The sequence below is a fragment of the Ranitomeya imitator genome, chromosome 2 (assembly GCF_032444005.1).
Source record: "Ranitomeya imitator isolate aRanImi1 chromosome 2, aRanImi1.pri, whole genome shotgun sequence".
Classification (NCBI taxonomy): Eukaryota; Metazoa; Chordata; class Amphibia; order Anura; family Dendrobatidae; genus Ranitomeya; species Ranitomeya imitator.
This window is the reverse complement of record NC_091283.1, coordinates 403213836-403237694: the sequence shown is the minus strand read 5'-3', so window position 1 is coordinate 403237694 and position 23859 is coordinate 403213836.

Below are 23859 nucleotides of genomic sequence, written 5' to 3'. Positions count from 1 at the left end.
TTCCGGCATTCAGAACCTGTCCTATTGTATTCTCTATTCTACCATGCTGAATACATTGGTATCCAAGCCTGTTCCCTAGAAATACATATTCAGGACGCCGAACATCTCCTCGGATATATAGACACCTCTGTTTCTATAATGGTCACCATGGTAACAGTACCGCTAATCCCTTGTCTCTCTGGGTAACTTGTTCTTGTGCTGCGGCGGTCGTCACGGCTTGTGTCTTGCGGCATGACTCACGTATAAGGTCGGGATGGTGGGGGAGGATGGGTTACGAGAATGGGAGAAGAGAATAGAGGGAAGTTAATGAGATATTGAAAAGATTTTTTTTTTTTAAAGTTAATTTTGTGCGAGCAATTATCCAAGCCTTTGGTTTCCCAAAATAGCTGAACTTTTTTAATGGGGGGAATAGCAGGATAATAGTGATCTACAGAAATCATTTAGAAAAATTCTGAGTCATATTACCATCATTTGATTATGAGGGGACAGAGCGCTGTTTTTTTCTGATACAGATCTCCAAATTCACATTATTAAATGGTGAAACTCTGTGTTTCACCACTAGAGGGAGCTCACTGCAGACAAATTTATTCCTGTGTTCAATGGGAGGAATAGAATTCCAGTTGCTGTAAGTTCCCTCTAGTGGCAGCTAATGGTAGCCAGGTTTTTGTTAATTCTCGGGCAGTGCAGGGGATTTGTAACAGTGTGTCAACACAGAGCTCTACTTGTCCTAAAAAGTTCTAAAATGAAAAGGCTGACAGGCGCCGTTTCTTCATTTTCAGATGTTTTTTTTAAAATCCGAAATAGGTTATTCGAGCCTGGAACAGCATCTAATATTGTAATAGTTTATTGCTATGTAACTTATGTTATAAGCAGGTTTTCCAGCTCTACAATGTTGAAGATGTATCTATGTCAGGTCTTGTATATCAGATTGGTGGGAGTCTAAAGGTACCGTCACACTAAGCGACGCTGCAGCGATACCGACAACGATCCGGATCGCTGCAGCGTCGCTGTTTGGTCGCTGGAGAGCTGTCACACAGACAGCTCTCCAGCGACCAACGATGCCGGTAACCAGGGTAAACATCGGGTAACTAAGCGCAGGGCCGCGCTTAGTAACCCGATGTTTACCCTGGTTACCATCGTTAAAGTAAAAAAAACAAACGCTACATACTTACCTACCGCTGTCTGTCCCCGGCGCTCAGCTTCTCTGCTCTGGCTGTGAGCGCCGGGCAGCCGGAAAGCAGAGCGGTGACGTCACCGCTCTGCTTTCCGGCCGCTGTGCTCACAGCCAGACCAGAGAAGCAGAGCGCCGAGGACAGACAGCGGTAGGTAAGTATGTAGTGTTTGTTTTTTTACTTTAACCATGGTAACCAGGGTAAACATCGGGTTACTAAGCGCGGCCCTGCGCTTAGTAACCCGATGTTTACCCTGGTTACCAGCGAAGACATCGCTGAATCGGTGTCACACACGCCGATTCAGCGATGTCTGCGGGGAGTCCAGCGACGAAACAAAGTTCTGGACTTTCTTCCCCGACCAGCGACAGCACAGCAGGGGCCTGATCGCTGCTGCCTGTCACACTGGACGATATCGCTAGCCAGGACGCTGCAACGTCACGGATCGCTAGCGATATCGTCTAGTGTGACGGTACCTTAACCCTGCAGACCTCCACTAATCAGCAGATTGAAGATGATATGTTCATTGTTTCCCAGACACAGTGCCATACTTTTAATAGTGGCCGTGCATGGTATTGCAGCTGAGTGGTAATCAGAAATTAGTAGCACAGCCACAGCCAAATGTATGGCGATGTGCTAGATAATTAATGAACAGTAAGAATCCTACCGATCTGATATTAATCTATATAAAGTTGATTGTGTGTATGTATGTATAAAGCCATGCCCACTCCACAGCCATACTCACTCCACATGCAAAACCCCGTCCACACGGCCCATGTTGTTAGAGCACACGGATGGAGACACATTCACCTCAAAAGCCACCCTGCAAAACACACTGGCTGCAACGTGCCAGCCGTTGAGAGCTACAATCAGGGCCACCGCCTTCAGAGTATCAGTGCGCGGCAGGCACAGGCCAAATCTAGCTCCGTCGTGTCTAGAATGGAGTTGCTCCTGTGAGGCATGACGTCAAGGGAAGTGGAGGAGTCTAATGGATTACACCGCTGTGCTCCTAACAGGAAGTTGCTGTGTACGTGTGAGGGGACGAGAGGAGCAAGGTGAAAATGAGAGGAGTGAGGGGAAAATGAGAGGAGTGAGAGGAAAATAGTGGAGTGAGAGGAAAATGACAGGTGTGAGGTCAAAATGACGGGAAAGAGAGGAGTGAGGGGGGAAAATGAGAGGAGTGAGGGGGAAAATGAGAGGAGGGGGGAATATCGTAGTTACTTACCGATAACGGTATTTCTCTGATCCCATGATGGCACCACGGAGAGAGGGATCCGCCCTCAGGGACAGGAAACCCACAGGTTAAAAAGGCGGGACCTCTCCTCCAGCTCAGTTTGGTTTACAGAGCCTTGCAGGGACTTTCTGCTGCAACTTAATTGGTTATTTATACACAAGAAATTATAAATATATATATATTAAAAAAAAAAAAAAGAGTATATATATATATACAGTGGGGCAAAAAAGTATTTAGTCAGTCAGCAATAGTGCAAGTTCCACCACTTAAAAAGATGAGAGGCGTCTGTAATTTACATCATAGGTAGACCTCAACTATGGGAGACAAACATAATATGCAAATAAAATGTTAAAAAAACAGACAATGTGATTTTCTGGATTTTTTTTTCTCAGTTTGTCTCCCATAGTTGAGGTCTACCTATGATGTAAATTACAGACGCCTCTCATCTTTTTAAGTGGTGGAACTTGCACTATTGCTGACTGACTAAATACTTTTTTGCCCCACTGTATATATTATATACACACACATATACTCTTTTTTTTTTTTTTGCGACACCGCGTGACTTAAAACATTAGTAGTGTGAACACCCACACGTGAAGGGAGGGAATGTACGGGTGCCGTCATGGGATCAGAGAAATACCGTTATCGGTAAGTAACTACGATATTCTCTTACCCCATGACGGCACCACGGAGAGAATTTCAAAGAATGAGTATTTAGGGTGGGACTACTGCCTCAAGAACTCTTCTACCAAAAGTTAAGTCTGAGGAGGTAGATAGGTTAAGCTGATAGTGCTTGAAGAATGTAAAGGGGGAAGACCAAGTGGCTGCTCTACATATCTGATCAATTGATGCTCCACCATGTTCTGCCCAAGAGGTTGCCACCGACCTGGTTGAATGGGCCTTAATTGCGTCTGGAACTTGTTCCCCGGATGAGGTATATGACATCGTAATGGCATCTCTTACCCATCTTGCTAACGTGGCTTTTGATGCTTTGTGACCCTTATTTTAAAGAAGCCTGAGACAAGGGTTCAAAAGGTGCTTTAGTTAGTGCCAAAAGGACTAGGTTCAGATCCCATGGAGGTGCAGTGAGATGTATAACTGGTCTGGACCTAGTTGATGCTTTAATGAACCTTTTTACCGTGTGATTCCCTGCCAAATCCTGGTTATAAAGGGCACCTAATGCTGCAATCTGAACTTTCAGAGTGTTTGTTGCCAAGCCTTTCTCTAACCCTTTTTGTAGAAATTCTAAAATTTCCTGAATTGGGATTTCTTCTGATAGGGTAACCCCCAAACTGGAGAGGAACTTTTTCCAGACTTTACTGTACGCTCTGGTAGTTATTGGTTTTCTACTGGCTAGTAGGGTTGAAATTAAATTTGAAGAAAACCCCCTTTTTGTTAACAGTTCCCTTTCAAAAGCCAGGCCGTCATATGTAAACTTTTTATTTGTGGGTGATTCACCGGCCCTTGGTGCAGAAGGTCTGGGATATCTGGGAGTACCCACAGATCCGCTATGGACATTAGACGTAGCCACGGGAACCATATTCTTTTCGTCCAGAACGGGGCTATCATCACTTTGGCTCAGTCCTCCCTGATTTTCTTCAAGACTAAGGGAATTAGAGCTATCGGAGGAAAAGCATAAGCTAGTTGGAAACTACAGGGAATTAGCAACGCGTCTAGAGCCACTGGACTCCCCCGTGAATCGATTGAGCAAAAGGCCTTCGTTTTCCAGTTTTGATTGTTTGCGAATAAATCTATATCCGGGGCCCCCCATTGATCCACTATGCGGTTGAATATTTCTGTGTTTAACTCCCATTCCCCCTGTTTTAATTGTGTTCTGCTCAAAAAATCTGCAGTCTGATTTTCTGACCCTTTGATGTGAAGGACTGTCAGGGAGGACAAGTTGGCTTCTGCTTGTGGCAGGATGGAATTTGTTACTTTCATTAGGGATTGCGACCTCGTTCCCCCCTGATGATTTTCATATGCCACTACCACCCTGTTGTCTGTCAGTACTCTCACGTGATGGGAACGGAGGGATGTTAAAAAGTGATTGACGGCGTACTGAACTGCTAAAAGCTCTTTCATGTTTGAAGTAAGGCCCTTCTCTTCCCTTGACCAAGGACCTTGGGCAATCTGACTGTTTAGGTGGGCTCCCCACCCCCAAGGGCTTGCATCGTGGTCAGGATTACTGAAACTGGCCACACCCATGGAACCCCTCTTCTGAGATTGGACGGATCCGTCCACCAAGCTAGCGAAGCTTTTGCCTGAGAGGATATTTTTAATTGCTTCTCTAAATTTCCTCTTGCGCGGGGTTCCGCCTCTAGTATCTCCCACTGGAGATCTCTCGAGTGGCTCTGAGCCCACTGAACTGCTGGGATACAAGTTGTCATTGACCCCAGTATGGACATGGCTTTCCTTAAAGTGATCAGCGGAGTGAGACTCAAATGGTCCACTAGACGTATCATGCTGGATACTTTTATTTCCGGCAGACGACATTCTTTCTTTGTTGAGTCTATTATTATTATCCCTAAGTACTGTTGCACTTGTGACGGGATAAGCCTGGACTTTTCCAGGTTCAATAACCATCCTAGATTCGATAGGGCTACCATCACTCTGTCTAGTTGCTGACTGCAATGTAGAGGGGAACTGCCCATCACTAGGAGGTCGTCCAGATAAGGGACAATCAATACATCTTGTTCACTTTTGTGGGCCATTACTTCCGCCATTAATTTTGTAAACACCCTCGGGGCAATGGCTAGACCAAACGGAAGTGCCCTGTATTGGTAATGTTTTAGTTTCCCTTGTATCATCACCACCACGCTGAGGTATTTTTGGAAATCCGGATGGATTGGCACATGATAATATGCGTCTTTTAGGTCTATAACAGCCATGAAACAAGACGGGGGAAGGGATCTGACACATGATTTTATTGTTTCCATTTTGAATTTCTCTATCACCAGGTATTTGTTCAATTGTCTGAAATTTATTATTACCCTGAAAGTTCCGTCTGGCTTCGTTCGAAGAAAGAGCGGAGAATAGAACCCCGTTGTCTCTTCCTGTTGTGGAACTTCCTGTATAACTTTCTTTTCCAGAAGACTGAGAACTTCTTTCTGGATGCTCAGTTGCTCGACTTCCTTTGTGGTGTTACCACAAACTGATTGTGTGGTATTGTGTGAAACATTAGCTTTAGGCCCGTCTTTATAATGTTTAAAGTCCAAGCACTTCCAGAAATTTTTTCCCAGGTTTGAAGAAAGTAGGTCAGTCTCCCTCCTACCTGGCGCGCACCCTCATTGTGGCTGTTTCTTATTATCCGGTTTGTTGAACATAAAACCTCCTCTTTTGAATTTTTTGTCCTCCCACCCCTCCTTTTGGTTTTTTGGGGGGCGTCTTTGCATGAATCTCCTCCCTCGAAAGGGTCGCCTATAGGATTGATTTGGAAATCCTGGAAAGGCTTTCTTTTTATCTACTGCTTTCTCGAGGACATCGTCTAGGGTGGGTCCGAACAAAAATTCACCTTCGCTTGGTATGGAACATAACTTAGCTTTAGTTTGCAAGTCACCCGGCCAGCACTTCAGCCATAGTGCTCTCCTGGCCGCATTTGAGAATGAAGCTGACCTTGCTGTCAGCCTTACCGAGTCTATGGAGGCATCTGCTAAATATGCAGCAGCTCCTCTCATAGCTGACACGGAGTCCAATATAGACTCTCTTGGGGTTTTAGTTTTTAATTGAGTTTCTAAGTGATCCAACCAGACCATCAGCGCTCTAGCTGTGCATGTAGCAGCTATACCGGGTTTCAATCCCCCGCTGGCGGCTTCCCAGGACCCTTTTAAGAAGACGTCGGCCCTCTTATCCATAGGATCCTTGAGGGTTCCCATATCCTCAAAGGGCAGGGCGAATTTTTTTAGAAGCCTTCGCAATAGCGACATCTAATTTTGGCGCCTTTCCCCATGAGGCACAGGCTGGGTCATCGAATGGGTATTTCCTTTTAGGTGTTAACAATACTTTTTTATCCGGCCTTTTCCACTCCTTTATTAGGGCCTGTATTTTTTTCGTTTAACGGAAACACTCTATATTTCTTTTGTTCCAGGCCACTAAACAGAAGATCTTGCACAGATTTTTTAGAACGAGTGTCTGCCAGACCCATAGTTGCCCTAACCATTTTTACGAACGCATCCGTTTCTTCAATTGGGAAACCGTTGCGGCCGCTTTCTGAAGATGCGGAGGAGGACGCTGAGGCTGTAGAGCTATCCGAATCATCATTCGTGCTATCTTCCTCGCTGGAACTATAATCTGGGGTTTTTTCTTTAGGTTTCCTCTTACGGCTTTTTACGCTTTTTAGTGCATCTGCCACTTGGGTTTTAATTAAGTCTTTAAGCTCAGACGTGAATCTCGGAGTCTCCTCATTAATGGTGTTCTCTATGCATAAAGCACAGAGTTTTTTGACCCATGTATCTGGCAAATCTACCGAGCAAAGCGGGCACTATGTTTATTTTTCGTCTGGCATTTCTTTCCCTAAGAAAACAATAAACCCCTATTAGAATATACCCTTTCACGGAGGTCACTTACGCTCCTAACGTGAGGAAGATACCGGTTCTGGTCTTGGGGACGCCTCCTCCATTTGAACCACAGTTTTCCTCCTGGATCCATCAGAGCCTCTGCTGCGCTGGGATCCTGAACTGCTGCGCTGTGTAGGCCTTTCTTTCTGCGAAGAACGGCGCTCCTTCGGGTCTTTTCTCACAGGGGTCAGTGGAATTTCTTCCACCGACTGCTCTATTCCACTCATGGTGGTGTTTGTTTGAGCAGCGGTATGCATCTTCCCGCCGCTTTTATCCTCCTAGTGCGGCGCAAGGTAACATCCAGATTACCCAGAGGTACCCTGCGCCACCCCGGAATTGACCCCCGCGCCTGCGCAGTAACGCTGGGCCTTGCGCGCGCTCCACTGGCTGCTGGCTCACAGAAGGGACGGAGCTGCCGCAGCCGCCGCTGCTCCCTGCATTAGGCCTCCTGTCGGTGACCGGCGTCACCTCCTCCTATGAGTCCCATAGACCGGCGGAATTACTCCAGGTAGCCGCCGCTGCCTATTACCGGCTGCTTATTTGGAAAAGAAAAGAGGAGAGGCAGACTCGGTCCTCTTCACTGCCTCCACCCCCCTACCCCCCGCACATACCCACGAGGCCCGCCGACCCCGGAATGTGCCTTCAGGGAGGAACCCACCCGTGACCGTTGCAGGGCCCCCCGCTGCCTGTACTCGGCCCGATGGTCCCTGGAATCCTGGACATGGTAAGCTGTGGGTTCCCCGTCAGGGACAGGAAACCAAACTGAGGTGGAGGAGAGGTCCCGCCTTTTTAACCTGTGGGTTTCCTGTCCCTGAGGGCGGATCCCTCTCGCTCCGTGGTGCCGTCATGGGGTAAGAGAAAATGAGAGGAGTGAGGGGGGAAAATGAGAGGAGGGGGAAAATGAGAGAAGTGAGGGGGAAAATGAGAGATGTGAGAGGGAAAATGAGAGAAGCGAGGTGCTGCTGCAGTATGAGGCTGTGTATAGAGAAGAGTGAGGCACTGCAGGTGGAGATTGTGTATAAGGAAACATTCACACATTCAGTATTTGGTCAGTATTTTATCTCAGTATTTATAAGCCAAAACCATGAGTGGAAGAAAAAAACAAAAGTGGTTACTAGGGTTGAGCGACCTTGACCTTTTTAGAGTCGAGTCGTGTTTCGCGAAACCCGACTATCTTAGAAGTCGAGTCGAGTGGAATTGGCCGATTATCGCGAAAAGTCGGGTATCGCCCGAAACACAAAACCCAATGCAAGTCAATGGAGGAGCATAGTCGGCAGTGAGTGGAGGCCAGGAAAACACCTACACTGCCCATTTTAATGGCAAAAACATCCATTCTTGTTACAGAAGCTTGTCAATTGTAATTTACCTTATAATAATTGGAAGGCATTTGAAATTGGGGGTCATTTGGCTAAAGTTGTGGGGGGTAGGGCTGGTTCAAGTAATTAGTGGGCCCAGGAAATCTGGAACACGTCACAGCAGTGGAGCAGGGAGAGGTAAGTATTTCAACTTTGCAAGTGCTGAGATCCTGAGCAAGCAGGGGGGGCCCACTCGTCGGCATTGGCACTGGCACAGGGCCCCTCAAAGTACAGCGGTGTGTTTGCACGGCGGGGGCGCCTCCCACCGGCAGCAACACTTTTGCGTACTATGAGAGGCCCTGTGCCAGTGACGTCGCCAACTAGTATTCCTCCCCCCACCTGATGAAGGAACCTGCACTTTCATCTGCACCTTCCTCTTTGTCCCCGTGTAAGGTGGTATGGTATGCGGGAAGAGGAACCTGACTTTCAGCAGGGTCACAATCTTGCTGTGTAGCGTGCACGGGGAATTTTGCGTTATGGGTCAATGTACCAGCAGACTCATCTATCACTGGCTGGGCAATGGGCAGGAAACACCGATATAGGCCCAAAGAATAAAGTGGGCTAAATGCAGTTCAAAATTGGTAACACAGGACTAACCAGGGGGCATTGCAGTGGAGGACAACTGGAATGAGAGGCTGACACAGAGAGTAGGCCCAAATCAGTAAGTAGTCGAAATGCAGTTCAAAATTGGCAACCGTAGTAAACAGGCGGCACAGCTTTGTTCAGTGGAGGAGAACAGCAAGGAGCGGCAGACACCGATAGTAGGCCCCAACCCAACTAGTAGGCCAAATGCAGTCTAACATTAACAACTACTTAACGAGAGCCTGAAAATGGAATTTCAGGACAGGAAACCAGGAGAACAGCAAGGAGCGGCAGACACTGTTAGTAGGCCCCAAACCAACTAGTACGCCAAATGCAGTTGTTCCATTTAACCACTATTTAACAAGAGCCTGAAGATAGAAGCTCAGGAAAGGCAACCTGGAGAACACCTTGGCGTGGAACACACCGTCTCTACACCCCATACCCAATTTGTAGGCCTAATGCAGTGTAGTTTTCTACAACTACTAAACGAGAGTCGGAAGACCGAAGCAATGTGGACGAAACCTGGGGAACACCTTGGAGTGTAACACACCATCTCTCTACACCCCATACCCAATTTGTAGGCCTAATGCAGTGTAGTTTTCTACAACTACTAAACGAGAGTCGGAAGACCGAAGCAATGTGGACGAAACCTGGGGAACACCTTGGAGTGGAACACACCATCTCTCTACACCCCATACCCAATTTGTAGGCCTAATGCAGTGTAGTTTCCAACAACTACTAAACGAGAGCCAGAAGATTGAAGCAATGGAGAGGAAACCTGGGGAACACCTTGGAGTGTAACACACCATCTCTCTACACCCCATATCCAATTTGTAGGCCTAATGCAGCGTAGTTTCCAACAACTACTAAACGAGAGCATTAAGATCGAAGCAATGGTGAGGAAACCTGGGGAACACCTTGGAGTGGAACACACCATCTCTCTACACCCCATACCCAATTTGTAGGCCTAATGCAGCGTAGTTTCCAACAACTATTAAACGAGAGCATTAAGATTGAAGCAATGGCGAGGAAACCTGGGGAACACCTTGGAGTGGAACACACCATCTCTCTACACCCCATACCCAATTTGTAGGCCTAATGCAGCGTAGTTTCCAACAACTACTAAACGAGAGCATTAAGATCGAAGCAATGGCGAGGAAACCTGGGGAACACCTTGGAGTGGAACACACCATCTCTCTACACCCCATACCCATTTTGTAGGCCTAATGCAGCGTAGTTTCTAACAACTACTAAACGAGAGCATTAAGATCGAAGCAATGGCGAGGAAACCTGGGGAACACCTTGGAGTGGAACACACCATCTCTCTACACCCCATACCCATTTTGCAGGCCTAATGCAGTGTAGTTTCCAACAACTACTAAACGAGAGCCTGAAGATAGAAGCTCAGGAAAGGCAACCTGGAGAACACCTTGGAGTGGAACACACCATCTCTCTACACCCCATACCCAATTTGTAGGCCTAATGCAGTGTAGTTTCCAACAACTACTAAACGAGAGCCAGAAGATCGAAGCAATGGAGAGGAAACCTGGGGAACACCTTGGAGTGTAACACACCATCTCTCTACACCCCATACCCAATTTGTAGGCCTAATGCAGCGTAGTTTCCAACAACTACTAAACGAGAGCATTAAGATCGAAGCAATGGCGAGGAAACCTGGGGAACACCTTGGAGTGGAACACACCATCTCTCTACACCCCATACCCATTTTGCAGGCCTAATGCAGTGTAGTTTCCAACAACTACTAAACGAGAGCCTGAAGATAGAAGCTCAGGAAAGGCAACCTGGAGAACACCTTGGAGTGGAACACACCGTCTCTACACCCCATACCCAATTTGTAGGCCTAATGCAGTGTAGTTTCCAACAACTACTAAACGAGAGCATTAAGATCGAAGAAATGGCGAGGAAACCTGGGGAACACCTTGGAGTGGAACACACCATCTCTCTACACCCCATACCCATTTTGTAGGCCTAATGCAGTGTAGTTTCCAACAACTACTAAACGAGAGCCTGAAGATAGAAGCTCAGGAAAGGCAACCTGGAGAACACCTTGGAGTGGAACACACCGTCTCTACACCCCATACCCAATTTGTAGGCCTAATGCAGTGTAGTTTCCAACAACTACTAAACGAGAGCATTAAGATCGAAGCAATGGCGAGGAAACCTGGAGAACACTTTGGAGTGGAACACACCATCTCTCTACACCCCATACCCATTTTGTAGGCCTAATGCAGTGTAGTTTCCAACAACTACTAAACGAGAGCATTAAGATCGAAGCAATGGCGAGGAAACCTGGGGAACACCTTGGAGTGGAACACACCATCTCTCTACACCCCATACCCATTTTGTAGGCCTAATGCAGTGTAGTTTCCAACAACTACTAAACGAGAGCCTGAAGATAGAAGCTCAGGAAAGGCAACCTGGAGAACACCTTGGAGTGGAACACACCGTCTCTACACCCCATACACAATTTGTAGGCCTAATGCAGTGTAGTTTCCAACAACTACTAAACGAGAGCATTAAGATCGAAGCAATGGCGAGGAAACCTGGGGAATACCTTGGAGTGGAACACACCATCTCTCTACACCCCATACCCAATTTGTAGGCCTAATGCAGTGTAGTTTTCTACAACTACTAAACGAGAGTCGGAAGACCGAAGCAATGTGGACGAAACCTGGGGCACACCTTGGGGCGGCAGACACCGTTAGTAGGCCCTACCAAAGTTGTACCCCCAATGCAGTTTTAAAATTCCTAGAGGCTGAAAACAAGACTATTGACGCTCAGCTTTTTTCAAAGGAACACAGCTGAATTGAGTGGCGCAGACAGACACAGGTAGTAGGCCTTAAACCAAAAATTGTGGCTCACTGCAGCTTAAAAAAGGTTACAGGGGTACACAGGCAGCATTGCTCTGGGCAGTGGAGGACAATTTCAATAGTGGACCGCAGACAGACTTTGTACGCCTACTATTAAAAAAAGGATGCTCTATGCAATAAAAAATAGGTTCCAGGGGTACACGGGCAGCAGTGGTCTGGTCAGTGTAGGAGTAGTAGAAAGAAGGGACCGCAGACAGGCTTCGAAGGCCTAACATAACAAAATAGGGCTGTTGGCAATTTAAAATTGGTTCCAGAGGTACACGGGCAGCAATGGTCTGGTCAGTGTAGTAGTAGTAGAAAGAAGGGACCGCAGAGAGGCTTCGAAGGCCTAACATAACAAAATAGGGCTGTTGGCAATTTAAAATTGGTTCCAGGGGTACACGGGCAGCAGTAGAATGGTCAGTGGAGGCTTTGTGGAAGGAGGGACCGCAGACAGGCTTTGAAGGCCTAACATAACAAAATAGGGCTGTTGGCAATTTAAAATTGCTTCCAGGGGTACACGGGCAGCAGTAGAATGGTCAGTGGAGTCCTAGTGGAAGGAGGGACCGCAGACAGGCTTCGAAGGCCTAACATAAAAAAAATTGGGCTGGCTGTAGGCAATTTAAAATTGGTTCCAGGGGTACACGGGCAGCAATGGTCTGGTCAGTGTAGTAGTAGTAGAAAGAAGGGACCGCAGACAGGCTTTGAAGGCCTAACATAACAAAATAGGGCTGTTGGCAATTTAAAATTGGTTCCAGGGGTACACGGGCAGCAGTAGAATGGTCAGTGGAGTCCTAGTGGAAGGAGGGACCGCAGACAGGCTTCGAAGGCCTAACATAAAAAAAATTGGGCTGGCTGTAGGCAATTTAAAATTGGTTCCAGGGGTACACGGGCAGCAATGGTCTGGTCAGTGTAGTAGTAGTAGAAAGAAGGGACCGCAGACAGGCTTCGAAGGCCTAACATAACAAAATAGGGCTGTTGGCAATTTAAAATTGGTTCCAGGGGTACACGGGCAGCAGTAGAATGGTCAGTGGAGGCCTAGTGGAAGGAGGGACCGCAGACAGGCTTCGAAGGCCTAACATAAAAAAAATTGGGCTGGCTGTAGGCAATTTAAATTTGGTTCCAGGGGTACACGGGCAGCAATGGTCTGGTCAGTGTAGTAGTAGTAGAAAGAAGGGATCGCAGACAGGCTTCGAAGACCTAACATAACAAAATAGGGCTGTTGGCAATTTAAAATTGGTTCCAGGGGTACACGGGCAGCAGTAGAATGGTCAGTGGAGGCCTAGTGGAAGGAGGGACCGCAGACAGGCTTCAAAGGCCTAACATAAAAAAAATTGGGCTGGCTGTAGGCAATTTAAATTTGGTTCCAGGGGTACATGGGCAGCAATGGTCTGGTCAGTGTAGTAGTAGTAGAAAGAAGGGACCGCAGATAGGCTTCGAAGGCCTAACATAACAAAATAGGGCTGTTGGCAATTTAAAATTGGTTCCAGGGGTACACGGGCAGCAGTAGAATGGTCAGTGGAGGCCTAGTGGAAGGAGGGACCGCAGACAGGCTTCGAAGGCCTAACATAACAAAATAGGGCTGTTGGCAATTTAAAATTGGTTCCAGGGGTACACGGGCAGCAGTAGAATGGTCAGTGGAGGCCTAGTGGAAGGAGGGACCGCAGACAGGCTTCGGAGGCCTAACATAAAAAAATTGGGCTGTAGGCAATTTAAAATTGGTTCCAGGGGTACACGGGCAGCAGTAGAATGGTCAGTGGAGGCCTAGTGGAAGGAGGGACCGCAGACAGGCTTCGAAGGCCTAACATAAAAAAAATCGGGCTGTTGGCAATTTAAAATTGGCTCCAGGGGTACACGGGCAGCAGTAGAATGGTCAGTGGAGGCCTAGTGGAAGGAGGGACCGCAGACAGGCTTCGAAGGCCTAACATAAAAAAAATCGGGCTGTTGGCAATTTAAAATTTGTTCCAGGGGTACACGGGCAGCAGTGGTCTGGTCAGTGGAGGTCTAGTGGAAGGAGGGACCGCAGACAGGCTTCGAAGGCCTAACATAATAAAATTGGACAGGCTGTAGGCACTTTATAATTGGTTCCAGGAGTACACGGGCAGCAGTAGACAGGTCAGTGTAGTAGTAGTTGAAAGAACGGGCCGCAGACAGGCTTCGAAGGCCTAACATAATAAAATGGGCTGGCTGTAGGCAATTTAAAATTGGTTCCAGGGGTAGATGGGCAGCAGTGGTCTGGTAATCGGAGGCCGATTGTAATGAGTGTCTGCCAGTTAGTAGTCCAAAACAATAAATAAATGTGAATGTCTCGCATTAAAACAAAACGAAAACACTAAAGGGTGCAATCATTAGGTTCAGGGGTGGGATCCTCTGCGTAGTTTCAGACCTACTAATTTAGCGCAAAGTATTTACTGTGGTAAATAGAGGACACTGCCCCTGACTATGTTAAGTACCATCATACATGTCAACACAATGGTATTGTCAGTGGCAGGAATGGAAGGATGTCAGCGCATAGACTAAACATTGGTGGAAGTGTGAGAGATAACTGTGGAAGTGGTAGAGCAATGTTTGACCTGGGGGTGGGTGAACTCTCTTGTGGCCGGCGGTACAGGCCCAGGGCCCCTCATGTTACAACAGTGTGTCTGACGTTGGGTGCGCACCACCACCGCCAGAGACACTTTATTGTACTATGAGGGACCCAGTGGCAGTGCCGTCGACCAAAAGCGGGCACACCCACCTCTTCAGACAAACAGCACTCTCACGGGTGCTTGCGCCAAGTCGCGATACCACGGCCCCGTGTGGGGAGTTTGGCCATTTAGGGAGGTGTAAACATGTCGTATGCTGGACAATCAGCTGCAGCAAATTAGACATTAGATAAGTAATTCACAGTAGTCTACAGGCAAGAGCTTTTCATAGGAAAGCTAGGTGTCTGCCGGGCAAGGTGGGGCAAAAGAATTCGAAATCCAGTTGTGGTTCATTTTAATGAATGTTAGATCATCAACATTTTGGGTAGCCAGATGAGTCCTTTTTTCGGTTAATATTGAACCTGCAGCACTGAATACTCTTTCTGATAGGACACTAGCTGCCGGGCAAGCAAGCTCCTGCAATGCATATTCTGCCAATTCTGGCCAGGTGTCTAATTTTGATGCCCAGTAATCAAATGGGAATGACGGTTGAGGTAGAACATCGATAGGGGATGAAAAATAGTTAGTAACCATACTGGACAAATGTTGTCTCCTGTCACTTTCAATTGATGCAGTAGTACCTGTCCTGTCTGCGGTCATAGCAAAATCACTCCACAACCTGGTCAGAAAACCCCTCTGTCCAACACCACTTCTGATGTGTGCACCCCTAACACTCCTGGTCTGCTGCCCCCTGGAGCTCGTGTGAGAACGATCACGGGCGCTGTGTGCTGGGAATGCCTGAAGCAAACGGTCAACAAGTTGATTGTTTGGTTGCTAATATTAGTTCAAAGTTCTCATGTGGCATAATATTTTGCAATTTGCCTTTATAGCGAGGATCAAGGAGGCAGGCCAACCAGTAATCATCATCGTTCATCATTTTAGTAATGCGTGTGTCCCTTTTGAGGATACGTAAGGCATAATCCGCCATGTGGGCCAAAGTTCCAGTTGTCAAATCTGCGGTTGTGATTGGTTGAGGGGCAATTTCAGGCAAATCTACGTCACTTGTGTCCCTCAAAAAACCAGAACCCGGCTTTGCCACGCCACCAATTTCCAGTGCCCCCGGGAAAGCTTCCTCATTAAAAATATACTCATCCCCATCATCCTCCTCGTCCTCCACCTCCTCTTCGCCCGCTACCTCGTCCTGTACACTGCCCTGACCAGACAATGGCTGACTGTCATCAAGGCTTTCCTCTTCCTCTGGTGCAGACACCTGATCCTTTATGTGCATCAAACTTTGCATCAGCAGACACATTAGGGGGATGCTCATGCTTATTATGGCGTTGTCTGCACTAACCAGCCGTGTGCATTCCTCAAAACACTGAAGGACTTGACACATGTCTTGTATCTTCGACCACTGCACACCTGACAATTCCATGTCTGCCATCCTACTGCCTGCCCGTGTATGTGTATCCTCCCACAAAAACATAACAGCCCGCCTCTGTTGGCACAGTCTCTGAAGCATGTGCAGTGTTGAGTTCCACCTTGTTGCAACGTCTATGATTAGGCGATGCTGGGGAAGGTTCAAAGACCGCTGATAGGTCTGCATACGGCTGGAGTGTACAGGCGAACGTCGGATATGTGAGCAAAGTCCACGCACTTTGAGGAGCAGGTCGGAGAACCCAGGATAAGTTTTCAATAAGCACTACACCACCAGGTTTAAGGTGTGAGCCAGGCAAGGAATGTGTTTCAGTTGGGAAAGGGAGATGGCAGCCATGAAATTCCTTCCGTTATCACTCACCACCTTGCCTGCCTCAAGATCTACTGTGCCCAGCCACGACTGCGTTTCTTGTTGCAAGAACTCGGACAGAACTTCCGCGGTGTGTCTGTTGTCGCCCAAACACTTCATAGCCAATACAGCCTGCTGACGCTTGCCAGTAGCTGGCCCATAATGGGACAACTGGTGTGCAAGTGTCAGCTGCCGATGGAGTGGTTGGCCGACTGCGGTCTGTGGAAGAGCTGTCGCTTCTGCAGGAGGACGAGGAGGGGGTGCGAACGCCTACAGCCAACTGTTTCCTAGACCGTGGGCTAGGCACAACTGTCCCGAAATTGATGTCCCCTGTGGACCCTGCATCCACCACATTCACCCAGTGTGCCGTGATGGACACGTAACGTCCCTGGCCATGCCTACTGGTCCATGCATCTGTAGTCAGGTGCACCTTTGTACTCACAGATTGCCTGAGTGCATGGACGATGCGCTGTTTAACATGCTGGTGCAGGGCTGGGATGGCTTTTCTGGAAAAAAGTGTCGACTGGGTAGCTCGTAGCATGGTTCAGCGTACTCCATCAGGGCTTTGAAAGCTTCGCTTTCAACTAACCGGTAGGACATCATCTCTAACGAGATTAGTCTAGCTATGTGGGCGTTAAAACCCTGTGTACGCGGATGCGAGGATAAGTACTTCCTTTTTCTAACCAGAGTCTCATGTAGGGTGAGCTGGACTGGAGAGGTGGAGATCGTGGAACTTGCGGGTGTGCCGGTGGACATGGCAGACTGAGAGACGGTTGGAGACGGTATTGTTTCCGCCGGTGCCCTAGATGCAATATTTCCTCCTACAAAACTGGTGATTCCCTGACCCTGACTGCTTTTGGCTGGCAAAGAAACCTCCACAGATACTGCCGGTGGTGCGGAAAATGGTGGCCTTACAGTGACGGTAGGGATGTTGCGTTGCTGATTAGCTTCATTGGCCGAGGGTGCTACAACCTTAAGAGACGTTTGGTAGTTAGTCCAGGCTTGAAAATGCATGGTGGTTAAATGTCTATGCATGCAACTTGTATTGAGACTTTTCAGATTCTGACCTCTGTTTAAGCTAGTTGAACATTTTTGACAGATGACTTTGCGCTGATCAATTGGATGTTGTTTAAAAAAATGCCAGACTGCACTCTTCCTAGCATCGGATCCCTTTTCAGGGATTGCAGACTGAGCTTTAACCGGATGGCCACGCTGTCCTCCAACAGGTTTTGGCTTTGACACGCGTTTTGGGCCAGATACGGGCCCGGCCGATGGAACCTGTTGCGATGTTGATGCCTGCTGCGGCCCCTCCTCCACCTCCGCTTCTGAACTACTGCCGCCTGCACCCTGTTCCCTCAATGGCTGCCAATCGGGGTCAACAACTGGGTCATCTATTACCTCCTCTTCTAGCTCGTGTGCAACTTCGTCTGTGTCACCGTGTCGGTTGGTGGTATTGCGTTCGTGACGGGGCAACATAGTCTCATCAGGGTCTGATTGTGGATCAGTACCCTGAGAGGGCAATGTTGTGGTCTGAGTCAAAGGACCAGCATAGTAGTCTGGCTGTGGCTGTGCATCAGTGCACTCCATGTCAGAATCTACTTGTAATGGGCATGGCCTGTTAAGTGTTTCACTTTCTAAGCCAGGGAGGGTATGTGTAAAGAGCTCCATGGAGTAACCCGTTGTGTCGCCTGCTGCATCCTTCTCTCTTGTTGTTGTTTTTGCTGAAGAGGACAAGGAAGCGACTTGTCCCTGACCGTGAACATCCACAAGCGACGCGCTGCTTTTACATTTACCAGTTTCAGAAGAGGAGGCAAAAGAGCTAGAGGCTGAGTCTGCAAGGTAAGCCAAAACTTGCTGTTGCTGCTCCGGCTTTAAAAGCGGTTTTCCTACTCCCAGAAAAGAGAGCGTTCGAGGCCTTGTGTAGCCAGACGACGAACCTGGCTCCACAGCTCCAGACTTAGGTGGAATATTTTTTTTCCCACGACCACCTGATGCTCCACTACCACTACCATCATTACCAGCTGACAATGAACGCCCACGGCCACGACCTCTTGCACCAGACTTCCTCATTGTTTTAAAAACTTAACCAAAGTAACTTTATTTGTTGCTGTCAAACAACTTACACGGTGACCTATAACTTCAGTATGATTTCAATATCCCTTTACAGGTTGGTGAGACCACAAGGAAAATCAGGCACAATGTTACATACTCTGTTTTCTGTGGCACCAAATCACAGAGATGCCACACACGCAGGACTGTCACTCAAGCACAAATGTCAATATTAATCTCCCACTGTTTTATTTATTTTTTTTTTTTTTTCAGGGAGACTTTAGAAACCAAATAAAAAAACAAAAAAAGGCTTTCTATGGCCCACTGAGTGAGAGATGGCACACACAGGAGTCAGGAGTGGCACACAAGCCCTGAGGCCAATATTTTTCTCCCACTGATTGATGTAGTGATTTTTTCAGGTAGATTTTGGAACCCAAATCAAGCAAAAAAATAAATAGGCTTTCTATGGCCCACTGAGTGAGAGATGGCACACACAGGGATGGCACTGTAGCAGAAATGCCAATCTTAATCTCCCACAAAAAAAAAAAAAAAAAAAACAGGGACTGTCCTACAATTACTATCTCCCTGCAGTAATCTCAGCCAGGTATGGCAGGCAGCAATAAGGAGTGGACTGATGCACAAATTAAATAAAAAGTGTGGACAAACAAACAAGATAGCTGTGCAGAACAACAGGATTTGTGCTTTGAAAAAAGCAGTTGGTTTGCACAGCGGCGTACACACAGCAATGCAGCTATCAGGGAGCCTTCTAGGGCAGCCCAATGAGCTACAGCGCTGAGGAAAAAAAAAAAAAAATGTAGCTTCCACTGTCCCTGCACACCGAAGGTGGTGTTGGGCAGTGGAAATCGCTACAGCACAAGCGGTTTGGTGGTTAATGGACCCTGCCTAACGCTATCCCTGCTTCTGACGAAGCGGCAGCAACCTCTCCCTAAGCTCAGATCAGCAGCAGTAACATGGCGGTCGGCGGGAACGCCCCTTTATAGCCCCTGTGACGCCGCAGACAGCAAGCCAATCACTGCAATGCCCTTCTCTAAGATGGTGGGGACCAGGACCTATGTCATCACGCTGCCCACACTCTGCGTTCACCTTCATTGGCTGAGAAATGGCGCTTTTCGCGTCATTGAAACGCGACTTTGGCGCGAATGTCGCGTACCGCATGGCCGACCACGCACAAGGGTCGGATCGGGTTTCATGAAACCCGACTTTGCCAAAAGTCGGCGACTTTTGAAAATGAACGACCCGTTTCGCTCAACCCTAGTGGTGACGTATTTCAAATAAACTTTTCCTCTGATTGTTTTACTCCAAGTTTTAGCTTACAAATACTGAGGTAAAAATACTGACCAAATAACGTGTGAACGAGGTCTAAACAAGAAAAGTGTGGTGCTCCAGAAGAAGTAGGCTGTGTATACGATACGCTTTATTGCAATTAGTGCAATGTCTCTCGGGATCAAGTGTTTCCAATTGTATATGGAAGAGGACTGTAAGGTGCTGCCGGAGGAGGCGACTATAAAGGAGAAAAGCTGTGCTTCATGTGCAATATAATCATTATAATTTGTTATAACTAACCACAGATAGTTACTATGCCCGGGCAACGCCGGGCTCTTCAGCTGGTAACCTATACTGATGAACAACTACTTTTAAATAGGAATATACAACATTACTTACTGTGGATATTATTTTTTTCCAACTCCTTCTTCCATCCATCTTCCTTTCTCTGCAGCATTTTTCTTCCTCGGCATTCCACTTCATGAAGAGAAATCAGAATCTTTTGCACAGGGACCTGGTCCCAGGTATCAGAACTTCCCCAACTGATATTGATGACCTATCATTAGGCCATATTTACATGTTCAGTATTTGGTCAGTATTTTACATCAGTATTTGTAAGCCAAAATCAGGAGTGGAACAATCAGAAGAAAAATATAATCGAAACGTGCACCACTCCTGATTTTTTTTTTACCCACTCTTTGTTTTGGCTTACAAATACTGACGTAAAATAAGGACCAAATACTGAGCGTATGAATGTGTCCTTAGAATGGACCTCACTCCAACTTAGAGGTTTCTGTGATAGGGAGAATATAGAAATACACAGGCATGTCATTTCCAACAATCTCCAGGGGCTTTCCAGAGTGTTCATATGTATATACCCTTCATGAATATCATAAATTTAGGCGTTTCTTACATAATAGCAAATACTGTAGCAGAATTCAGAGTTGTATAATAAGTACAAGACATTCCATGTATTCACTCAGCTTAGTCACAACCCTCATCAGTTTTTTAGTTGTCTCAATTATAACACCCTAAAGAGTGTACTTCACGGCCACTTTATGGCTTGTAAAGCCCTGACCGACCAGCGCTCTCAACACGAGTTTAAAGGGAACCTGTCACCCCGAAATTCGCGGGTGAGGTAAGCCCACCGGCATCAGGGGCTTATCTACAGCATTCTGTAATGCTGTAGATAAGCCCCCGATGTTACCTGAAAGAGGAGAAAAAGATGTTATATTATACTCACCCAGGGGCGGTCCCGCTGCTGGTCAGGTCAAACGGGCGTCTCCGGTCCGCTGCGGCGCCTCCCATCTTCATTACAAGACGTCCTCTTCTGATCTTCAGCCACGGCTCCGGCGCAGGCGTACTTTGCTCTGCCCTGTTGAGGGCAGACAAAGTACTGCAGTGCGCAGGCGCCGGGCCTCTGACCTTTCCGGCGCCTGCGCACTGCAGTACTATCCTCTGCCCTCAACAGGGCAGAGCAAAGTACGCCTGCGCCGGAGCCGTGGCTGAAGATCAGAAGAGGACGTCTTGTAATGAAGATGGGAGGCGCCGCAGCGGACCGGAGACGCCCGTTTGACCTGACCAGCAGCGGGACCGCCCCTGGGTGAGTATAATATAACGTCTTTTTCTCCTCTTTCAGGTAACATCGGGGGCTTATCTACTGCATTACAGAATGCATTACAGAATGCTGTAGATAAGCCCCTGATGCCGGTGGGCTTACCTCACCCGCGATTTTCGGGGTGACAGGTTCCCTTTAAAGCCTCATATGTGTCTATTCAGTTTGGGAGACCCGCCGTCAGTTTGGGCATGTGAACCCGGCCTAACAGTGAGATTAGGCAGACGTGAAGATATTAACCCCAGTCATTAATAGTGTAATTGCAGATAAGCTATTTTAATTATTCTGAAGCCCCGGATATATCATCTTGCAGGGTTAGTAGAAAGCTGGGTGCCAAGAATTAGCCATTTCTATACACCATATTTCACTTAGCAGTCACTGAGCCATACGATGGAAGCGACTGGTTAACCATTGAGGATCCCAACACCCATCGGCTCATATTAACATTCTGCGCAGACTGCACCGATGAGTCACCCAATCACTGGTACCTGTCCAGACATCTAATTCCTTGTCAGCTGCAGATCAGATTCCTGCAACCCCAGGAGAATTGAGTTTCCAAGTAAATTATAACAGATAACTCTTACCTGCAGCACCAAGAGCGTGGCGGGTCCAGAATAACGCACTTTTAGATGGACTGTTGGTGAAGGCTGTAACTCCAGTAAGGATGGATAGGCAGGCCACCGGTGGTCATACGCTGCATGTCTTGCATTGATTTAAAGGGGCGGTCCAGGCTGACATGAAAAGTCTGCAGTCCCCTTTTCTGACTCCAGACTGATGGCGCTCACCATTATGATTCTTCTGTATTCTCTGTGGGCGTTCACGTGGCTGTAAGTATGTGATTTGAACGTGCCAACTAGACTCCTACGCTTCTCACAATTCTCTTCTACTGAGAGGAGACAGATGAGACTATTCGCCACGTGACTGCAAGGATTAGCAGATAATTTCAAGGTGAAATTAGTCTAGTGTTTTCAATCAATAGGATGACAATCAGGTAGGAGTGGGCGACCTGTTTAAAGGTACCTTCACACATAACGATATCGTTAACGATATCGTTGTTTTTTGTGACGTAGCAACGATATCGTTAAGGAAATCGTTATGTGTGACAGCGACCAACGATCAGGCCCCTGCTGGGAGATCGTTGGTCGCTGAGGAAAGTCCAGAACTTTATTTCATCGCTGGATCTCCCGCTGACATAGCTGGATCGGCGTGTGTGACGCCGATCCAGCGATGTCTTCACTGGTAACCAGGGTAAACATCGGGTTACTAAGCGCAGGGCCGCGCTTAGTAACCCGATGTTTACCCTGGTTACCAGCGTAAACGTTAAAAAAACAAACACTACATATTTACCTTCAGCTGTCTGTTTCCGGCGCTGTGCTTCCCTGCACTCCTCCTGCATCCTGTGTCAGCGCCGGCCAGCCGGAAAGCACAGCGGTGACGTCACCGCTCTGCTTTCCGGCTGACAGGCGCTGACAGTGCAGAGGAAAGCAGAGCGCCGGAGGACAGACAGCTGAAGGTAAGTATGTAGTGTTTGTTTTTTTAACGTTTACGCTGGTAACCATGGTAAACATCGGGTTACTAAGCGCGGCCCTGCGCTTAGTAACCCGATGTTTACCATGGTTACCGGGGACTTCGGGATAGTTGGTCACTGGAGAACTGTCTGTGTGACAGCTCTCGAGCGACCAAACAGCGACGCTGCAGCGATCGACATCGTTGTCGGTATCGCTGCAGCGTCGCTGAGTGTGAAGGTACCTTTAGTTAAAGAACAGGGATCTATCAAAGTGTAATCTTCAAAACACGTTTGCGGAAGTTTATCATGGTGCAAGCAAAAAAGATTCCTGAAGACCTCAGAAGAAGAGCTGTTGATGCTCATTAAGATGAAAAAAGTTAAAAAAAGAAATCTATATTGTTTCGACTTCTACAGTCATGGAGATTGTGTACAAATGGAGAAAACTGGAGACCATTTAATAGTCTGCAAAGTCAAAAAGGAACCCAAGGTATACTCTAAGCAACTAAAGGCCGCTCTCACATTATCTAATGTTAATATGAATGAGTCCACCATCAGGACACTGAACAATAATAATGTGCATGGCGGAAATGCAATAAGAAAGCCACTGCTCTTCAAAAAGAACATTACTACCTGTTTAATGTCTACCAAAGTTGACCTGGACAAGCCAGAAGGTTACTGGAATAATGTTTTGAAGATGTATGGAGACCAAATTAAACCAAAATAGAGCTTTTTGGTTTAAATGAGCTTTATGTTTTGTGAAAAGAAAACCCTGCAAAAAACCTCATACCATCTGTATCACACGGTGGTAATGGCATCATGATTTGGGCCTATTTTGCTGCACCCAGGCCAGAATGTCTGTATCATTGATGAAACAATTCTGAATTATATTAGTAAATTCAAAATAAAAATGTCAGAACATCTATCGGTGAACTGAATCTCAGAAGAACACGGGTCCATGCAACAAGACAACGACCCAAAGCCACAAGTTGTTCCACAATGGTTAAAGAAGGTAAAGTTTTGGAAAGGCCAAGTCCTGACTTTAATCCTGTAAAAATGTTGTGGAAGGTCGTGATGCGAGCAGTTCATGGGAGAAAACCCCCAACATAACAGAGGTGAAGCTATTTTATATGGAATAATGGGCTAAAATTCCTCCAAGCCAATGTGCAGGATTAATTAATTACAGGAAAGGTTTAGATGAAGTTATTGCCGGACAAGGAGATCCCACCAGATA